Here is an 18,277-nt window from a genome sequence, read left to right on the forward strand (position 1 = left end):
GTATCATTTATGGAATATCTAAAAGTTTTTGGAATATGTAGCAACTATGGAATAGATAGCAGTTATGGAATATCTAGCAGTTTTGGAATATGTAGCAATTATAGAATAGATAGCAGTTATGGAATATCTAGCTTTTTGGAATAGATAGCAGTTTTTGAACATGTAGCAGTTATGGAATATCTAGCAGTTTTGGAATAGATAGCAGTTTTGGAACATGTAGCAGTTATGGAATATCTGACAGTTTGTGAATATGTATCAGTTATGGGATATGTAGATTAGTTATGGAATATCTGACAATGTGGGAATATGTAGCAATTATGGAATAGAAAACAGTTCTGGAATATCTAGCAGCTTTGGAATTTGTAGCAGTTATGGAATAGATAGCAGTTATGAAATATCTAACAGTTCAGGAATATGTAGCAGTTATGGAATAGATATCAGTTATGGACTATCTTACGGTTTGGGAATATCTAGCAGTTTTGGAATATGTAGTAGTTATTAAAAAGATAGCAGTCATGGAATATCTAACAGTTCAGGAATATTTAGCAGTTTTGGAATAGATAGCAATTATGGACTTTCGTACAGTTTTGGAATATCTCGCAGTTTTGAAAGATGTAGCAGTTAAGGAATAGATATCAGTTACGGAATATTTAACAGTTTTTGATTATGGAGCAGTTACAGAATAGGTAGCAGTTATGGAATATCTAACCGTTTTCGATTATGCAGACGTTCTGGAGTATGTAGCAGTTATTGAATAGATAGCAATTGTGGAATCTCTAACAGTTTTGGAATATAAAGCAGTCATGGAATATCTAGCAGGTTTTAGCAACATTTAGCAATTATAGAATAGATAGCAGTTATGATATAGATAACAGTTTTGGAATTACAATAGCAGTTATGGATTAGATAGTAGTTATGATTTAGATTACAGTTTTGGAATATGTAGCAGTTATGGAATTGATAACAGTTTTGGAACATGTAGCAATTATGGAATAGATAGCAGATATGATATAGATTACAGTTTTGGAATATATAGCAGTTATGGAATTGATAACAGTTTTGGAACATGTAGCAATTATGGAATAGATAGCAGATATGATATAGATTACAGTTTTGGAATATGTAGCAGTTATGGAATTGATAACAGTTTTGGAACATGTAGCAATTATGGAATAGATAGCAGATATGATATAGATTGCAGTTTTGGAATATATAGCAGTTATGGAATTGATAACAGTTTTGGAACATGTAGCAATTATGGAATAGATAGCAGATATGATATAGATTACAGTTTTGGAATATGTAGCAGTTATGGAATTGATAACAGTTTTGGAACATGTAGCAATTATGGAATAGATAGCAGATATGATATAGATTGCAGTTTTGGAATATGTAGCAGTTATGGAATTGATAACAGTTTTGGAACATGTAGCAATTATGGAATAGATAGCAGATATGATATAGATAACAGTTTTGGAATTACAATAGCAGTTATGGAATTGATAACAGTTTTGGAACATGTAGCAATTATGGAATAGATAGCAGATATGATATAGATTACAGTTTTGGAATATGTAGCAGTTATGGAATTGATAACAGTTTTGGAACATGTAGCAATTATGGAATAGATAGCAGATATGATATAGATTACAGTTTTGGAATATGTAGCAGTTATGGAATTGATAACAGTTTTGGAACATGTAGCAATTATGGAATAGATAGCAGATATGATATAGATTACAGTTTTGGAATATGTAGCAGTTATGGAATTGATAACAGTTTTGGAACATGTAGCAGTTATGGAATAGATAGCAGATATGATATAGATTGCAGTTTTTGAATATATAGCAGTTATGGAATTGATAACAGTTTTGGAACATGTAGCAATTATGGAATAGATAGCAGATATGATATAGATTGCAGTTTTGGAATATGTAGCAGTTATGGAATTGATAACAGTTTTGGAACATGTAGCAGTTATGGAATTGATAACAGTTTTGGAACATGTAGCAATTATGGAATAGATAGCAGATATGATATAGATTGCAGTTTTGGAATATATAGCAGTTATGGAATTGATAACAGTTTTGGAACATGTAGCAATTATGGAATAGATAGCAGATATGATATAGATTACAGTTTTGGAATATGTAGCAGTTATGGAATTGATAACAGTTTTGGAACATGTAGCAATTATGGAATAGATAGCAGATATGATATAGATAACAGTTTTGGAATATATAGCAGTTATGGAATTGATAACAGTTTTGGAACATGTAGCAATTATGGAATAGATAGCAGATATGATATAGATTACAGTTTTGGAACATGTAGCAGTTATGGAATTGATAACAGTTTTGGAACATGTAGCAATTATGGAATAGATAGCAGATATGATATAGATTGCAGTTTTGGAATATATAGCAGTTATGGAATTGATAACAGTTTTGGAACATGTAGCAATTATGGAATAGATAGCAGATATGATATAGATTGCAGTTTTGGAATATGTAGCAGTTATGGAATTGATAACAGTTTTGGAACATGTAGCAGTTATGGAATAGATAGCAGATATGATATAGATTGCAGTTTTTGAATATATAGCAGTTATGGAATTGATAACAGTTTTGGAACATGTAGCAATTATGGAATAGATAGCAGATATGATATAGATTACAGTTTTGGAATATGTAGCAGTTATGGAATTGATAACAGTTTTGGAACATGTAGCAGTTATGGAATTGATAACAGTTTTGGAACATGTAGCAGTTATGGAATAGATAGCAGATATGATATAGATTGCAGTTTTTGAATATATAGCAGTTATGGAATTGATAACAGTTTCGGAACATGTAGCAATTATGGAATAGATAGCAGATATGATATAGATTGCAGTTTTGGAATATGTAGCAGTTATGGAATTGATAACAGTTTTGGAACATGTAGCAGTTATGGAATTGATAACAGTTTTGGAACATGTAGCAATTATGGAATAGATAGCAGATATGATATAGATTGCAGTTTTGGAATATATAGCAGTTATGGAATTGATAACAGTTTTGGAACATGTAGCAATTATGGAATAGATAGCAGATATGATATAGATTGCAGTTTTGGAATATGTAGCAGTTACGGAATTGATAACAGTTTTGGAACATGTAGCAGTTATGGAATTGATAACAGTTTTGGAACATGTAGCAATTATGGAATTGATAACAGTTTTGGAACATGTAGCAATTATGGAATAGATGGCAGTTATGATATAGACAACAGTTTTGGAATTATAAGAGCAGTTATGGAATTGATAGCAGTTATGGAACATGTGGCAATTATTGAATAGATAGCAGATATGATATAGATTACAGTTTTGGAATATGTAGCAGTTATGGAATTTATAACAGTTTTGGAACATGTAGCAATTATGGAATAGATAGCAGTTATGGAATCTCTAACAGTTTTGGAATATGCAGCAGTTATGGAATAGGTAGCAGTTACAGAATAGATAGCAGTTATGGAATATGTAGAAGTTACAGAATAGATAGCAAAATAGATACTCAGCCCTCATGATGATCTGAAATAAGATTATGTGCAAGATGATGATCATACTTGTGGCAATTAAAGTCTCCATGTTATAATTTGCTAATGTAAGGCTTATATACAAAAACATTATGTGCTTATCAAGGTGACAAGACTAGCTTTGATTGTGACATGTTCTCATGGTCAGTCAGAACACTTCCATAATTTGTTTTATATGAAATAAAATGACTATTTATTCCATTAAAAAAATATCATCTATGGTTGTTGAATATGTTAGATCTTATTTAGTATTGCAGGGAAAATGTAGGAACAGAACCCTTCTTTCAAATTGAGATTTAACATAGAGATGTTGTTGTGGTATCTTTTCCTTGAAAGAATTTAGTTATTAAAGGGACTGTGTCACAGATTGGCACCAAATTATTTTTTTTCTGTAACGAATCTCAGGACAATTATCTGATAGAATGTGTTACACTTTGATATCATAATTGTAAAAGAAAGTACCAAAATGTAAAAAAAAAATTGTGTCTGAGACCGGGTTCGGAAGTCGCCAAAATTGAAGTCCAATGTCTTCCTGACTGAGCTATTAAGGCTTACTTACTACCTCAGTAATATCACGTGATAACACCGACTAGCCAATCATGCATAAGGAATGAATTCTACCTGGTAGACATACCCAGTAATCTTTTTGAATGGAAAAATGCAAAATAACTGCTAAACTTAAAATAAATTGTAAATAATGTGGTACTTCAGTTAGTAAGTTTTAATGCATTGTAAACATCGATGCCATGTTCATGTCATTTTTCGAAAAATTTCTTTTTTTTCCCGCTATTTTATCATCTGTAAGACCTTTAAAGATGTATTTTTTTTTTGAGTAGTTTTCTTTAATTTAAGAATCCTTTATCTTTATTGTGGCCCCTTGCAGAAAAGGGTGCTCCATAACAGGAAGACACATTTGAATAGATCACAGTTAAGATAAATATTTAAAAGCAATTATAAATTAATATAACATATTGATGCAGAGGCATGCAGAATGATGGAATGAAGAAAAACAATTATAAAATATGCTGAATATATCAAATGTCAGTGATCTACGAACTTAAAATATCTCAAATTTCACACAGAAGTTGTTCTGGCGGGAGGGTGTCCGGGCGGGTGGCCTGGCGGCAACAAACTCACCTATGAAACTGAATAATTTAAGTAAGGGTTGACATATCTTGAACAAGCTCAATCTATAGGAAGAGTTTATGAATACCTTTCATGGAATTGCGTTTGGGGTCCTTCCAGTCAAGGTCAAAGTCACTGTTACTCAAATAGAAAAACAGTTGAAACTAAATAACTTCCAAGTCACGATTCACATACCTTGACCAAACTTGGTCTAAAGGAAGAGTTTATGGATACCTTTCATGGGATTGCGTTTGGGGTCCCTAGATTCAAGTTCATGGTCACTATTACTAAAAATAGACAAACGGTTGAAACTGAATAACTTCTAAGTCATGGTTCAAATATATCTTGTCCAAACCTGGTAATTTAAGAGTGTATGGATACCTTTCATGGGATTGTGTATTGGGCCCCTAGGATCAAGGACAAGGTCACTGTTTCTAAAAATAGATAAACAGTTGAAACTTGGTATAAAGGAAGAGTTATTGAATACCTTTCATTGGACTGCGTTTTGGGTCTCTAGAGTTAAGGTCAAGGTCACTGTTACTAAAAACAGAAAAAAACAATTGAAACTGAATAACTTTAGTTATGGTTGCCATTTTTTTTTACCCAACTTGGTATAAAGGAGGAGTATATGGATACCTTTCATGGGATTGTGTTAAGTGACCTTAGGGTCAAGGTCACTGTAACTAAAAATAGAAAAACAATTGAAACTGATTAATTTTAGTTAAGGTGGACTTATCTTGACCCAACTTGGTATAAAGGAAGAGTGTATAGATACTTTTCATGGGATACAGTGTTTGGGGTCCCTATGGTCAAGGATAAAGGTCACTGATACTTATAATAGTAAAACAGTTGAAACTGAATAATTTCAGTATCAATTGTCATATCTTGACCAAACTTAGTCTATATGAAGAGTTTATGGATAATTTTCATGGGATTGTGTTTGGGGCCCCTTGAGTCAAGGTTATGGTTGCTGTTACTAAAAATAGAAAAAGGGTTGAAACTCAATGACTTCTAAGTCACGGTTCACATATCATGACCAAAATTGGTCCAACAGAAGAGTGTATGAATTCCTTTTATGGGATTGCGTTTTGGGTCCCTAGAGTCAAGGTCATGGTCACTGTAACTATATGTCTTCTGTGTTGATGTTCGCCAAGAAGTTATTATGACTTCCACTGAATAATTTGAAAATCCTTGTTTCCGTAATGCTTCCCCGATATAGGAAAAGCTCCCATCCTCATTTGCTTCAACGGATGGCGAACCTCTGGTTTGTGAAGTAAACGTAGAATTCTCTGTGGGGATGGTAGTTGAATCCAATCCTGATTCAGTGGGCTTATAAAGCGTGGCCACCAGCTCTGAGTCTTCCATATTGGTGCAATCAATATAGCATTCCCCTAATCAAACTGAAGTTTCTGTAAAATTTTGGGAATGAGGGTGAAAAGTTGAAAGATATATAACATATCATGATTCCATTTTAATGTAAAAGCATCAATAGCCATTGCCTCAGGTTCTGGGTATCTGGCAACATAATGAGCTTTCTTGGCATTCAGCCTAGATGCAAACAAATCTACATCAAAAGGTCCATATATTGTTTCAAGACTTTGAAAAATGTTCATATCTATAAGGACCATTCTAGATCATCATTAAATGTTCTTGACAGTTTGTCAGCTTCATAGTTAGTAGAGCCTGGATTTATGAGCTGACTCAAATGAATATGTTTTGATAAACACCACATCCATTACTCCCTTGCGTCTTTGTTTAGTTCTGATTTCATCCCACCAAAATTGTTGTTATAAGCACATGAAGTTGTGTTATCAGTGAGAATTTCGAACATGTGTATTAGTTTTTGATTTACACAAAGATAACAATCTTAAGTTGGCAAGCCTTAAGTTCTAGCTAAGAACATTGATGTGCAACAGTTTATCCTCCACGGACCATACACCATTTGTGTAATTATTTTTCGGCAGCTATGTTAGACCCCCCACACCCAAATAACGTGCTGTCTGTACTCAGATTAGAGGCTAACTCTACTCTATAGCTGCAAATTGTTTAAAGAATCCATTTATCATGGGTTATTTGAAGCCATTTATTGTAACTTATAATGTTTGGTCTTGCCAGCCTGAAAGCTATCCTAAAGGTATTTATTAAAGTGTAATTTTGACTACCTGTACATACAAAAGCATTTATTTCTTGAGAGGGCCCTTTCCCTTCAATCCTGGTTGATTGGGATACTTCTTCCCGTAATTTCTTGATTTCATTCCGTACGCTGCTTGTTTTGTTTGAAGAAGTGTTGGTTGCGCCCCATCTGATTGAAGTTGTGGTTTTGTCTGCTTTAGTTTGGGGTGGGGGGTAAACTGAGAGATATGAAATTCTCAGTAATGTACAAAATCTGTTACGGTGCTCATCATGCAAAATTGAGTGAAATTCATCACAAATGTTGCCCTTCAGACAATAATGAGATTACAATCCCATAATGCAAGTAATAACGACTTTAAAAAGCAATCATGCGTCGTATAGAACATTTTTTAAAAATAGATCCGATATGGCATTCAGCCGATATGGCATTTTTATCAATTAAAACAATATTAGGCAGATAAAAAATCGCATGTCATTCAGACAGTTATGTCCTTTGGACGTATATTTTTGTCATTCAGACAATACAATAATTTGTCATGAATTATATAACTGAAATATGTCATTCAGACTTCCGAAATCGCCTCCAAAATTAGGAGAAATGGGTCTTGCCCAGAACAAAGAAACTGACAAAAAATCTGTAAAATATCGCCTCTTACCTGGGTGAATAATATTTTCTCTATATCGACATCTATATCACACTGATCCAAATCGTTTTTGTAAAAAGTTTTTAAACTTTAGTCCACTAAAAATCGTAAAAAAATTGAAAAATTATGCTCTAAATTACCGACTATTGTCTACAATAACTGCATAAGCCTTGTTGGTGCTGATAAAGTTTACTTCTTTAAACCATTCTAAATTATAAACCTTCAGCTATAGTGCTTTTGCAGGGTATTATAACCTCAATCTTTAGTGTTTCTGCATATGCTTAAAATAACCTTCAGCTAAAGTGATTTTGCTTATGCTAAAACATAATAATAATATAAAAATAATAATTATAATAATAAAAGATCTTTTTTGGAAGTTGAACTCCTATTTATTCATGGTATGAGTATTAATGATTGAATAGAACATTATTTTCTGAAATATTTTTACAAAGTTTATATAAAAACACCACTGTTGTCAGATAAATGTGGTCAAACAATATTGATTCAATGGGAAAAAGTTTACTGTATAGTCTGCTTGAGGGTTATATAGAATAAGTATGTGAATCATATAGGTTTAAATAATTCACTTTTCAAAAGAAAGATGCTTGATATTGTTCTGGTGCTTTAAAATAATATATAAGGAAATTTGTTTCAATTACCTGAATGTGCAAGCCGATCTAGTTTGTGCAAGCAGAATCACATATTCTAGGTCAATCTGCAAGCTGTGAACAACAGTTTCTCTTAGTTTAGATATATTCTGTGATGTTAAAGTTTTGTTTGAAATATTTAGAAGGTTGACTGTCATGAATTTACTGTTTTTGAGTGGTGTAGTGACAGGAAATGACCATGTGTCCATTTAGGTAGAGGCATAATGTGGTAAGTTTTTACTATTCAAGTACTAGAGTAACTATTACCGTTCCTGGAAATATAATCCTTTAATTATAAGTAACTTGAAAAACCATGTGGCTGGTACAGTGACAAGGATTAGCTTGGGTAAGTAAGCCTAATGACGTTTCACTAGAAAAGGTTTTGCACCATATTCTAGCATTAGATTGGAACCTGATTTTCACTGGCAAAGATGTCATGGTTGGTCAGTCCTGATTTTCACTGGCAAAGATGTCATGGTTGGTCAGTCCTGATTTTCACTGGCAAAGATGTCATGGTTGGTCAGTCCTGATTTTCACTGGCAAAGATGTCATGGTTGGTCAGTCCTGATTTTCACTGGCAAAGATGTCATGGTTGGTCAGTCCTGATTTTCACTGGCAAAGATGTCATGGTTGGTCAGTCCTGATTTTCACTGGCAAAGATGTCATGGTTGGTCAGTCCTGATTTTCACTGGCAAAGATGTCATGGTTGGTCAGTCCTGATTTTCACTGGCAAAGATGTCATGGTTGGTCAGTCCTGATTTTCACTGGCAAACATGTCATGGTTGGTCAGTCCTGATTTTATTACTGAGTACCAAAATGGCGTCTATTTTCTGATTCCAATGATAAAATGAAACATTTAAACAGGCTAATGACGTGATATATACATTACTGGGTTAGTAGATGACCTAAAGTGGTCAAAGGCTATAGAGATTATCCTTGTTAGGACTGTAATGTGAAGAGGTCAAAGGCCGTAGAGATTATCCTTGTGAGGACTGAAATGTTAAGAGGCCAAAGGCTGTAGAGATTATCCTTGTGAGGATTGTAATGTTAAGAGGCCAAAGGCTGTAGAGATTTTCCTTGTGAGGATTGTAATGTTAAGAGGCCAAAGGCTGTAGAGATTATCCTTGTGGGAATTGTAATGTGTAGAGGTCAAAGGTTGTAGAGATTACCATTGTGAGTACTGACATGTGAAGAGGGCAAAGGCTGTAGGGGTTACCATTGTGAGGACTAAAATGTTAAGAGGTCAAAGGCTGTAGGGATTACCATTGTGAGTACTGACATGTGAAGAGGTCAAAGGCTGTAGGGGTTACCATTGTGAGGACTGAAATGTTAAGAGGCCAAAATCTGTAGGGGTTACCATTGTGAGGACTGAAATGTTAAGAGGCCAAAATCTGTAGGGGTTACCATTGTGAGGACTGAAATGTTAAGAGGCCAAAATCTGTAGGGGTTACCATTGTGAGGACTGACATGTGAAGAGGTCAAAGGCTGTACAGATTACCATTGTGAGGACTGAAATGTTAAGAGGCCAAAATCTGTAGGGGTTACCATTGTGAGGACTGAAATGTTAAGAGGACCAAATCTGTAGGGGTTACCATTGTGAGGACTGAAATGTTAAGAGGCCAAAATCTGTAGGGGTTACCATTGTGAGTACTGACATGTGAAGAGGTCAAAGGCTGTAGGGGTTACCATTGTGAGGACTGAAATGTGAAGAGGTCAAAGGCTGTAGGGGTTACCATTGTGAGTACTGACATGTGAAGAGGTCAAAGGCTGTAGAGATTACCATTGTGAGGACTGACATGTGAAGAGGTCAAAGGCTGCAGAGATTACCATTGTGAGGACTGACATGTGAAGAGGTCAAAGGCTGTAGGGGTTACCAATGTGAGGACTGACATGTGAAGAGGTCAAAGGCAGTAGGGGTTACCATTGTGAGGACTGAAATGTTAAGAGGTCAAAGGCTGTAGGGGTTACCATTGTGAGGACTGAAATGTTAAGAGGTCAAAGGCTGTAGGGGTTACCATTGTGAGTACTGACATGTGAAGAGGTCAAAGGCTGTAGAGATTACCATTGTGAGTACTGACATGTGAAGAGGTCAAAGGCAGTAGAGATTACCATTGTGAGGACTGAAATGTGAAGAGGTCAAAGGCTGTAGAGATTACCATTGTGAAGACTGACATGTGAAGAGGTCAAAGGCAGTAGAGATTACCATTGTGAGGACTGACATGTGAAGAGGTCAAAGGCTGTAGGGGTTACCATTGTGAGGACTGACATGTGAAGAGGTCAAAGGCAGTAGGGGTTACCATTGTGAGTACTGACATGTGAAGAGGTCAAAGGCTGTAGAGATTACCATTGTGAGGACTGACATGTGAAGAGGTCAAAGGCTATAGAGATTACCATTGTGAATACTGACATGTGAAGAGGTCAAAGGCTGTAGAGATTACCATTGTGAGTACTGACATGTGAAGAGGTCAAAGGCTGTAGGGGTTACCATTGTGAGGACTGAAATGTGAAGAGGTCAAAGGCTGTAGAGATTACCATTGTGAGTACTGACATGTGAAGAGGTCAAAGGCTGTAGGGGTTACAATTGTGAGGACTGACATGTGAAGAGGTCAAAGGCTGTAGGGGTTACAATTGTGAGTACTGACATGTGAAGAGGTCAAAGGCTGTAGGGGTTACAATTGTGAGGACTGACATGTGAAGAGGTCAAAGGCTGTAGGGGTTACCATTGTGAGTACTGACATGTGAAGAGGTCAAAGGCTGTAGGGGTTACAATTGTGAGGACTGACATGTGAAGAGGTCAAAGGCTGTAGGGGTTACAATTGTGAGGACTGACATGTGAAGAGGTCAAAGGCTGTAGGGGTTACAATTGTGAGTACTGACATGTGAAGAGGTCAAAGGCTGTAGGGGTTACCATTGTGAGGACTGAAATGTGAAGAGGTCAAAGGCTGTAGAGATTACCATTGTGAGTACTGACATGTGAAGAGGTCAAAGGCTGTAGGGGTTACCATTGTGAGGACTGACATGTGAAGAGGTCAAAGGCAGTAGAGATTTAAGTTTTGTAAGAACTTAAATGTTTAGAGGCCAAAGTCCGAAGCGATTTATTTTATTAGTGTTGAACCATTTCAAAGCTGATTTTAACCATGCATCAAGGAAGTGTAAATGAATGCTTATCATGATGATGTCACAGCTTATCTCTCATTGTTGTTCATTCTAAATTAAGTACTTTTATAAGGAATTCATCTTGTCAGGTCTTCCATTTAACTGTAACTCATTAGAAATGGGCACACTGTTCTCAATAAGTAGACAGTGTGCTAGAAATAGACTCATGCCTGTATTTCAATGGCCAAGGTCATACTTACTGGTCAAAATTGTTGATTTCATAGGCAAGCTACTGTGTGAGCCACATAAATAGCCATGTTTTATTGATGAGTATGAGGTTGAATAGCCAAGCCCTTATTCTATATTAGATAAAGATGCGGTTCTAAATTACATAGAGGTAACTCTTTTTTATCATTAATAATATTAAGAAGTTGAATGCAACCAAGTTATATGACTTTTTGTCATGTACACACAACAATACTGTTTTCAACTGTCTCTTGCACTTAATTTGATTTTGTTTTGCAATTGCATGGAAGAGCATTATGTCTGTACCAAAGGCTGTTTTTTCACCTGTTGGTCTAATGAATTAATAATAATAGAAATCAAATGGTCATTAAAATGTGTTAAACTGTCCCTATTGCTTGTGTCTTTAACCATTCATACACGATTCAAACATGCACAAAAACAACTTTCATGAAGAAAGCGCTTTCTTAAAAACATGTATTTTTGAAGACATTGACAGCCACTTTTGAATGTATAGTTGTCATATCTGGTATTTAGCCATTCCACTTTTATAACTTTTCTCTCCTTTCCTTCTCATTTTTATGCCCCCCTTCGAAGAAGAGGGGTATATTGCTTTGCACAGGCATGTCGGTATGTCGGTTGGTTGGTCGGTCGGTCCGTCGGTAGACCAAAGCTTGTCCGAGTGATAACTCAACAATTCCTGGACATATGGTCATCAAACTTCACATGAAGGTTGGGCCTGATCAGTAGATGACCCCTATTGATTTTGGGGGTCATAGGGTCAAAGGTCACAGTGACCTTTAATGGTAAAATAATTTTAAAGCTTGTCCGAGTGATAACTCAACAATGCCTGCACCCATGGCTCTCAAACTTGACATGGAGGTTGGGCCTGACCAGTAGATGACCCCTATTGTTTTGAGGGGTCATCAGGCCAAAGGTCAAGGTCACAGTGACCTTGAATGGTAAAAGGTTGTCCGAGTGATAATTCGACAATGCCTGCACCCATGGCCCTCAAACTTGACTTGGAGAATTGGCCTGACCAGGAGATGGGTGACCCCTATGGTTTTTGGGGGTCATCTGGCCAAAGGTCAAGGTCACAGTGACCTGGAATGGTAAAAGGTTGTCGAGTGATAACTCGACAATGCCTGCACCCATGGCCCTCAAACTTGACTTGGAGGTTGGGCCTGGCCAGAAGATGGTCCCTATTGATTTTAGGGGTCATTGGGCTAAAGGTCAAAGTCACAGTGACCGGGAATGGTAAAAGGTTATCCGAGTGATAACTCGACAATGCCTGCACCCACGGCCCTCAAACTGGACTTGGAGGTTGGGCCTGGCCAGAAGATGGTCCCTATTGATTTTAGGGGTCATTGGGCCAAAGGTCAAGGTCACAGTGACCTTGAATGCTAAAAGGTTGTCCGAGTGATAACTCAACAATGCCTGCACCCATGGCCCTCAAACTTGACATGGAGGTTGGGCCTGACCAGTAGATGACCCCTATTGATTTTAGGGGTCAAAGGTCAAGGTCACAGTGACCTTGAAAGCGACCTCGACAATTCCTGGACCTATGGTCATCAAACTTGACATGAAGGTTGGGCCTGCCCAGTAGATGACCCCTATCATCTTTGGGGGTCATCAGACCAAGGTCAATGTCACAGTAACCTTTAACGCAAAAAGGTTAACAAATCTTCTCCCACTGATATCTCAACAATGCCTGAACCTATGATCATTAAACTTGACATGGATGTTAAGCCTGATCAGTAGATCACCCTTATTGATTTTAGGATTCATAGAGCCAAAGGTCAAGGTCATGGTGATCTTGAATGGTAAAAGGTTGTCCGAGTGATAACTCAACAATGCCTGAACCCATGGCCTTCAAACTTGACTTGGAGTTGCATATGACTTGTAGATGACCCCTTATGATTTAAGGGGTCAAAGGTCAAGGTCACAGTGACCTTGAACGAAAAAAACTTGTCTGTGTGATAACTTGACAATGCCTGCACCCATGGCCCTCGAACTTGACATTTAGGTTTCTGGTGACCTGCTGATGACTCTGGATTTTGAGTTCATAGAGTCAAAGGTCATGGTTATAACACACCCTATCCTCACACTTTAATGATCATAATCTTAAAACTGCCTTAATGGCAACAAATCAGCTGTCATTTCGGTCCATGCATATTTCATTCAATTGTCCATATAATCCTGACAACATGGCGCTCAGGGGGGGCATAATGTTTGACAAACATCTCTTGTTTACTTTGTTTTTCCCTTTCAATGTCATTTTTATAGTCTAAAGTGTGGATGGATGTAGCCATTTTTGGGAAGATTGGTCTTGTGTAGGATAGGGTAGATGTAGAAAGATGGCTGGGTAGATGGTTGGTTGAGGGAAGGTGAGGTGGGTGGTGGGGTGGTTGGGGGATGAAGGTGGGTAGTTTGGTGGAGCGGTGGCAGAGGGTTGGGGGCAGGTGGTGAGGGGTCAGTGTGGCGTGGAGGTGGTTTGAGACACATCTACAGATGTTTTTTCCTTAATCATTTAATAAGTTAATGTGTTAAGTTATTGTTAGTTAATTATATATGTATTTATTATTGTTTGTTGAATGTTTTATTTTAAATTTTTAGGGTATTATTTGGTCATGGTTACCTCATCGTTTTTTTGAGAAAACTAAAAAAAAATATAGTTTCTATTATTCTTTTAAACAAAATTTCAGATTTACGTCCCTCTGCCCATTTTCTCGAACTTTTCTTGTAAACAGTAACTTTTTAACCAGGTTTTCAACGAAAACCGGGTTATTAGAATGAAGTTGTCGTTGGACGGCCAGGCGGGCATCAAACATTGGTTTCTGTTCAATAACTTTAGTAATTATTGATAGATATTGATGAAACTTGGTGTGTAAGTTGCTTATGTGAAGAGCTAGCTTGGGATTGCTTTTGAGTGGGGAGGGGCTAAGGTCAAGATCACTTTTACTTAAAATAGAAAAATGGTCAAGGTCACTGTTTCTTAAAATAGAAAAATGGTTTCTGCCCAATAACTTTAGTTAGCATTGACAGATATTGATGAAACTTGGTGTGTAGGTAGCGTATGTACAGAGCTAGCTTGGGATTGCTTTTGAGGGGGGTGCGGCTAAGGTCAAGGTCGCCTGTTACTAAAAATAGGAAAATGGTTTCTGCCCAATAACTTTAGTTAGGATTGATAGATATTGACGAAAGTTGATGTGTAGGTAGCTTATGTGACGAGCTAGCTTGGGATTGCTATTGAGGGGTAAGGGGCTAAGGTCAAGGTCACTTTTACTAAAAATAGAACAATGGTTTCCGCAAACAGTAATTTTCAGTTACATCTCTTTTTGATAAAAGTAAAGATAAAGTCATACAACAAATTAATTGACTTTAATTTCTGATTGCCCATAACAAAAACCTGGTTTCGTTGCATTGCGGCGCTTCTAGTTTGTCATAAAAATTCCTTAATTTTTCATTCCTTGTTTGTACAAACTGTTGAAAATGTCTTTAATCTAGCTCAGAGAAGCTGATGGTTTTACTTCTTTTATTTACTCAAATCATGTTATTCTGCAAAAAGATTCATTTTACACAATATAGGAAAACAACTGAGAAACAGAAACATTGCAATAAACATTGTTTATGTTTATATAAAATAGGGCATGCAACATTATTCACTAAAATACTAAAGTACTGAATTATTTTCTCCAATACCATCAAAGAAAACCCATGAAAATACTAAACGCTACTGAGCTATAGCCATTAAAGTTTATGGATGGGCCTGAATGTGAATAGCCTTGAATGTGTAGGGGCAGATAAATACGAACAAATTATCAAGAGTTTGATAATTAAGGATCTGAATGTAAAGGCGTTAATTATAATTATGGATTAAACTATGAAGGGTTGGATAATTATGGATGAAAGTATGAGGGGTAGGCTAATTATGGATAAAACTATGAAGGGTTGGATAATTATGGATAAAACTATGAAGGGTTGGCTAATTATGGATAAAACTATGAGGGGTTGGATAATTATGGATAGAACTATGAAGGGTAAAATTGGCTAATTATGGATAAAACTATGAAGGGTTGGATAATTACGGATGAAACTATGAGGGGTTGGATAATTATGGATGAGACTATGAAGGGTTGGCTAATTATGGATAAAACTATGAAGGGTTGAGACAGTGCAGGGGTGGATAATTTAGTATGAGTCTATGTGGTTGGATAATTAAGTATGAGACTTTGCAGTGGTGGAAAATTTTGTATGAGACAATGTAGGGATATAATATTAAGCATGAGATTTGAAGGAGCACACAATTATGGATAAGACTGTGTAGGGGCAGACAATTATGGATGAGACTGTGTAGGGGCAGACAATTATGGATAAGACTGTGTAGGGGCAGACAATTATGGATGAGACTATTTAGGGGTAGACAATTATGGATGAGACTGTGTAGGGGCAGACAATTATGGATGAGACTATTTAGGGGTAGACAATTATGGATGAGACTGTGTAGGGGCAGAAAATTATGGATGAGACTGTGTAGGGGCAGACAATTATGGATGAGACTGTGTAGGGGCAGACAATTATGGATGAGACTGTGTTGGGGCAGACAATTATTTATGAGACTGTGTAGGGACAGACAATTATGGATGAGACTATGTAGGGGCAGACAATTATGGATGGGACTGTGTAGGGGCAGACAATTATGGATAAATCTGTATAAGGGCAGACAATTATGGATGAGACTGTGTAGGGACAGACAATTATGGATGAGACTATGTAGGGGCAGACAATTATGGATGGGACTGTGTAGGGGCAGACAATTATGGATAAAACTGTGTAAGGGCAGACAATTATGGATGAGGCTGTGTAGGGGTAGACAATTATGGATGAGACTATGTAGGGGCAGACAATTATGGATGAGGCTGCGTAGGGGCAGACAACTATGTATGAGTCTATGAAAGGGCAGATAATTATGAATAAATCTGTAAAGGGGCAGGCAACTATGGATTAGACTTTGTAGGGGTGGATAGTATGATTTTCAGGAGTATGCAACAGGGGTGATTTATTGGTGGGGGACATAAGTGTTATTCAATGTTTAAAAATGGAACATGAGGCAGACCCAAAGTTCAGATTATCATAGAGGCAGGCAGTATACAAAGTAGAAACTGGGGCAGGTTCATGTTCAAGTTTTACAAATATCTTGGACAAGGCAATACAGGATTGAACAATGGTTAACTGTGCTATAGGCATTTATTTACATATTAAGAATACAATTTGTCGGTTGATGTTGAAGGGGGAGGATGGACTTAGAAGTAGTAGAGTGGGGAAATTAAAGGGCAAAGGAAGGATGACTCATAATGCATGTCACATTGTGAGACATTTAGGATCTAAGACATCATTCTGCTACTGAACAAACATGGCCATAATAAAGTTAGATATGATAATGATAAAATGAAGTAATTCGCTCCAAGTTGAAAAACAAGGTCATTGAAAAGTATTTAACAACATATATGATTCCTGCCCCAGTCTATATTAAATATGCCAATTATTGCATGGCATTTCTGCCACTATGATCTGGGTCTGAGGGAAAGCTCTGAGAGTTACCATATATAACAGTTGAACATGGGAACAATGACAGGGTTATTAGTAAGCTCAAAGGGATGTTGAGGGTGTGTTATCAATCTGATGGTATCCAGTCAAATATGTTGGTTAGAATTGGTATAAAGTGATGAAACTTGGTGAGTAAAGAGCTCATGTGGACACATACATATGAATTGCATTTGGGTTGTATGGGGGTCAAGTTCAATGCTATACAACTAAAGCTTATAATAGCTGACACTGTGTAGGAGCAAATAAATGCAAGAAAAAAGCCAGGGTATTGGAAGATAACATAAGGATGAGTTTAAAAAGATCAGTTAGTTATGGAAATGACTGTGAAGGACAAGATAATTTAGGATGAGGGGTTAGGGTTAATAATTAAGGATAATACTGTGAATGGGCAATTAGTTAAGGATGAGCATGTCAAGGGTTGGACAATTTTGAATGAGGCTGTGATAGTTTGATAATTAAGGATGATACTGTGTAGGAGCAGCTTATAAATGATGAGCTAAGTAAAATGTCATGGGTTGGATAATTTTGACAATTATGGATGGGACTGTATAGGGGCAGACAATTATGGATGAGACTATGTAGGGGCAGACAATTATGGATGAAACTGTGTAAGGGCAGACAATTATTGATTAGACTGAGTAGGGGCAGACAATTATGGATAAAATTGTGTAAGGGCAGACAATTATTGATTAGACTGAGTAGGGGCAGACAATTATGGATGAGACTATGTAGGGGCAGACAATTATGGATGAGACTATGTAGGGGCATACAATTATGGATGAGACTATGTAGGGGCATACAATTATGGATGAGACTGTGTAGGGGCAGACAATTATGGAGGCTGTGTAGGGGCAGACAATTATTGATGAGACTATGTAGGGGCATACAATTATGGATGAGACTATGTAGGGGCAGACAATTATGGATGAGGCTGTGTAGGGGCAGACAATTATGGATGTGACTATGTAGGGGCATACAATTATGGATGAGACTATGAAGGGGCAGACAATCATGGATGAGACTATGTAGGGGCATACAATTATGAATGGGACTGTGTAGGGGCAGACAATTATGGATGAGACTGTGCAGGGGCATACAATTATGGATGAGACTATGTAGGGGCATACAATTATGGATGAGACTGTGTAGGGACATACAATTATGGATGAGACTATGTAGGGGCATACAATTATGGATGAGACTATG

General features: G+C 36.8%; 1 long non-coding RNA gene across 1 annotated transcript; it reads right to left on the reverse strand.

The window, feature by feature from the left end:
* Positions 1 to 4,422: 4,422 nt before the first annotated feature.
* Positions 4,423 to 7,640, reverse strand: LOC128239788 (uncharacterized). Its single transcript, XR_008261924.1, has 3 exons — positions 7,491 to 7,640; positions 6,874 to 7,052; positions 4,423 to 6,110 (listed from the first exon to the last, which is right to left on the reverse strand). It is a non-coding gene; the product is annotated as an uncharacterized LOC128239788 (long non-coding RNA).
* Positions 7,641 to 18,277: the final 10,637 nt, after the last annotated feature.

This window comes from Mya arenaria, chromosome 7 (assembly GCF_026914265.1).
Source record: "Mya arenaria isolate MELC-2E11 chromosome 7, ASM2691426v1".
Classification (NCBI taxonomy): Eukaryota; Metazoa; Mollusca; class Bivalvia; order Myida; family Myidae; genus Mya; species Mya arenaria.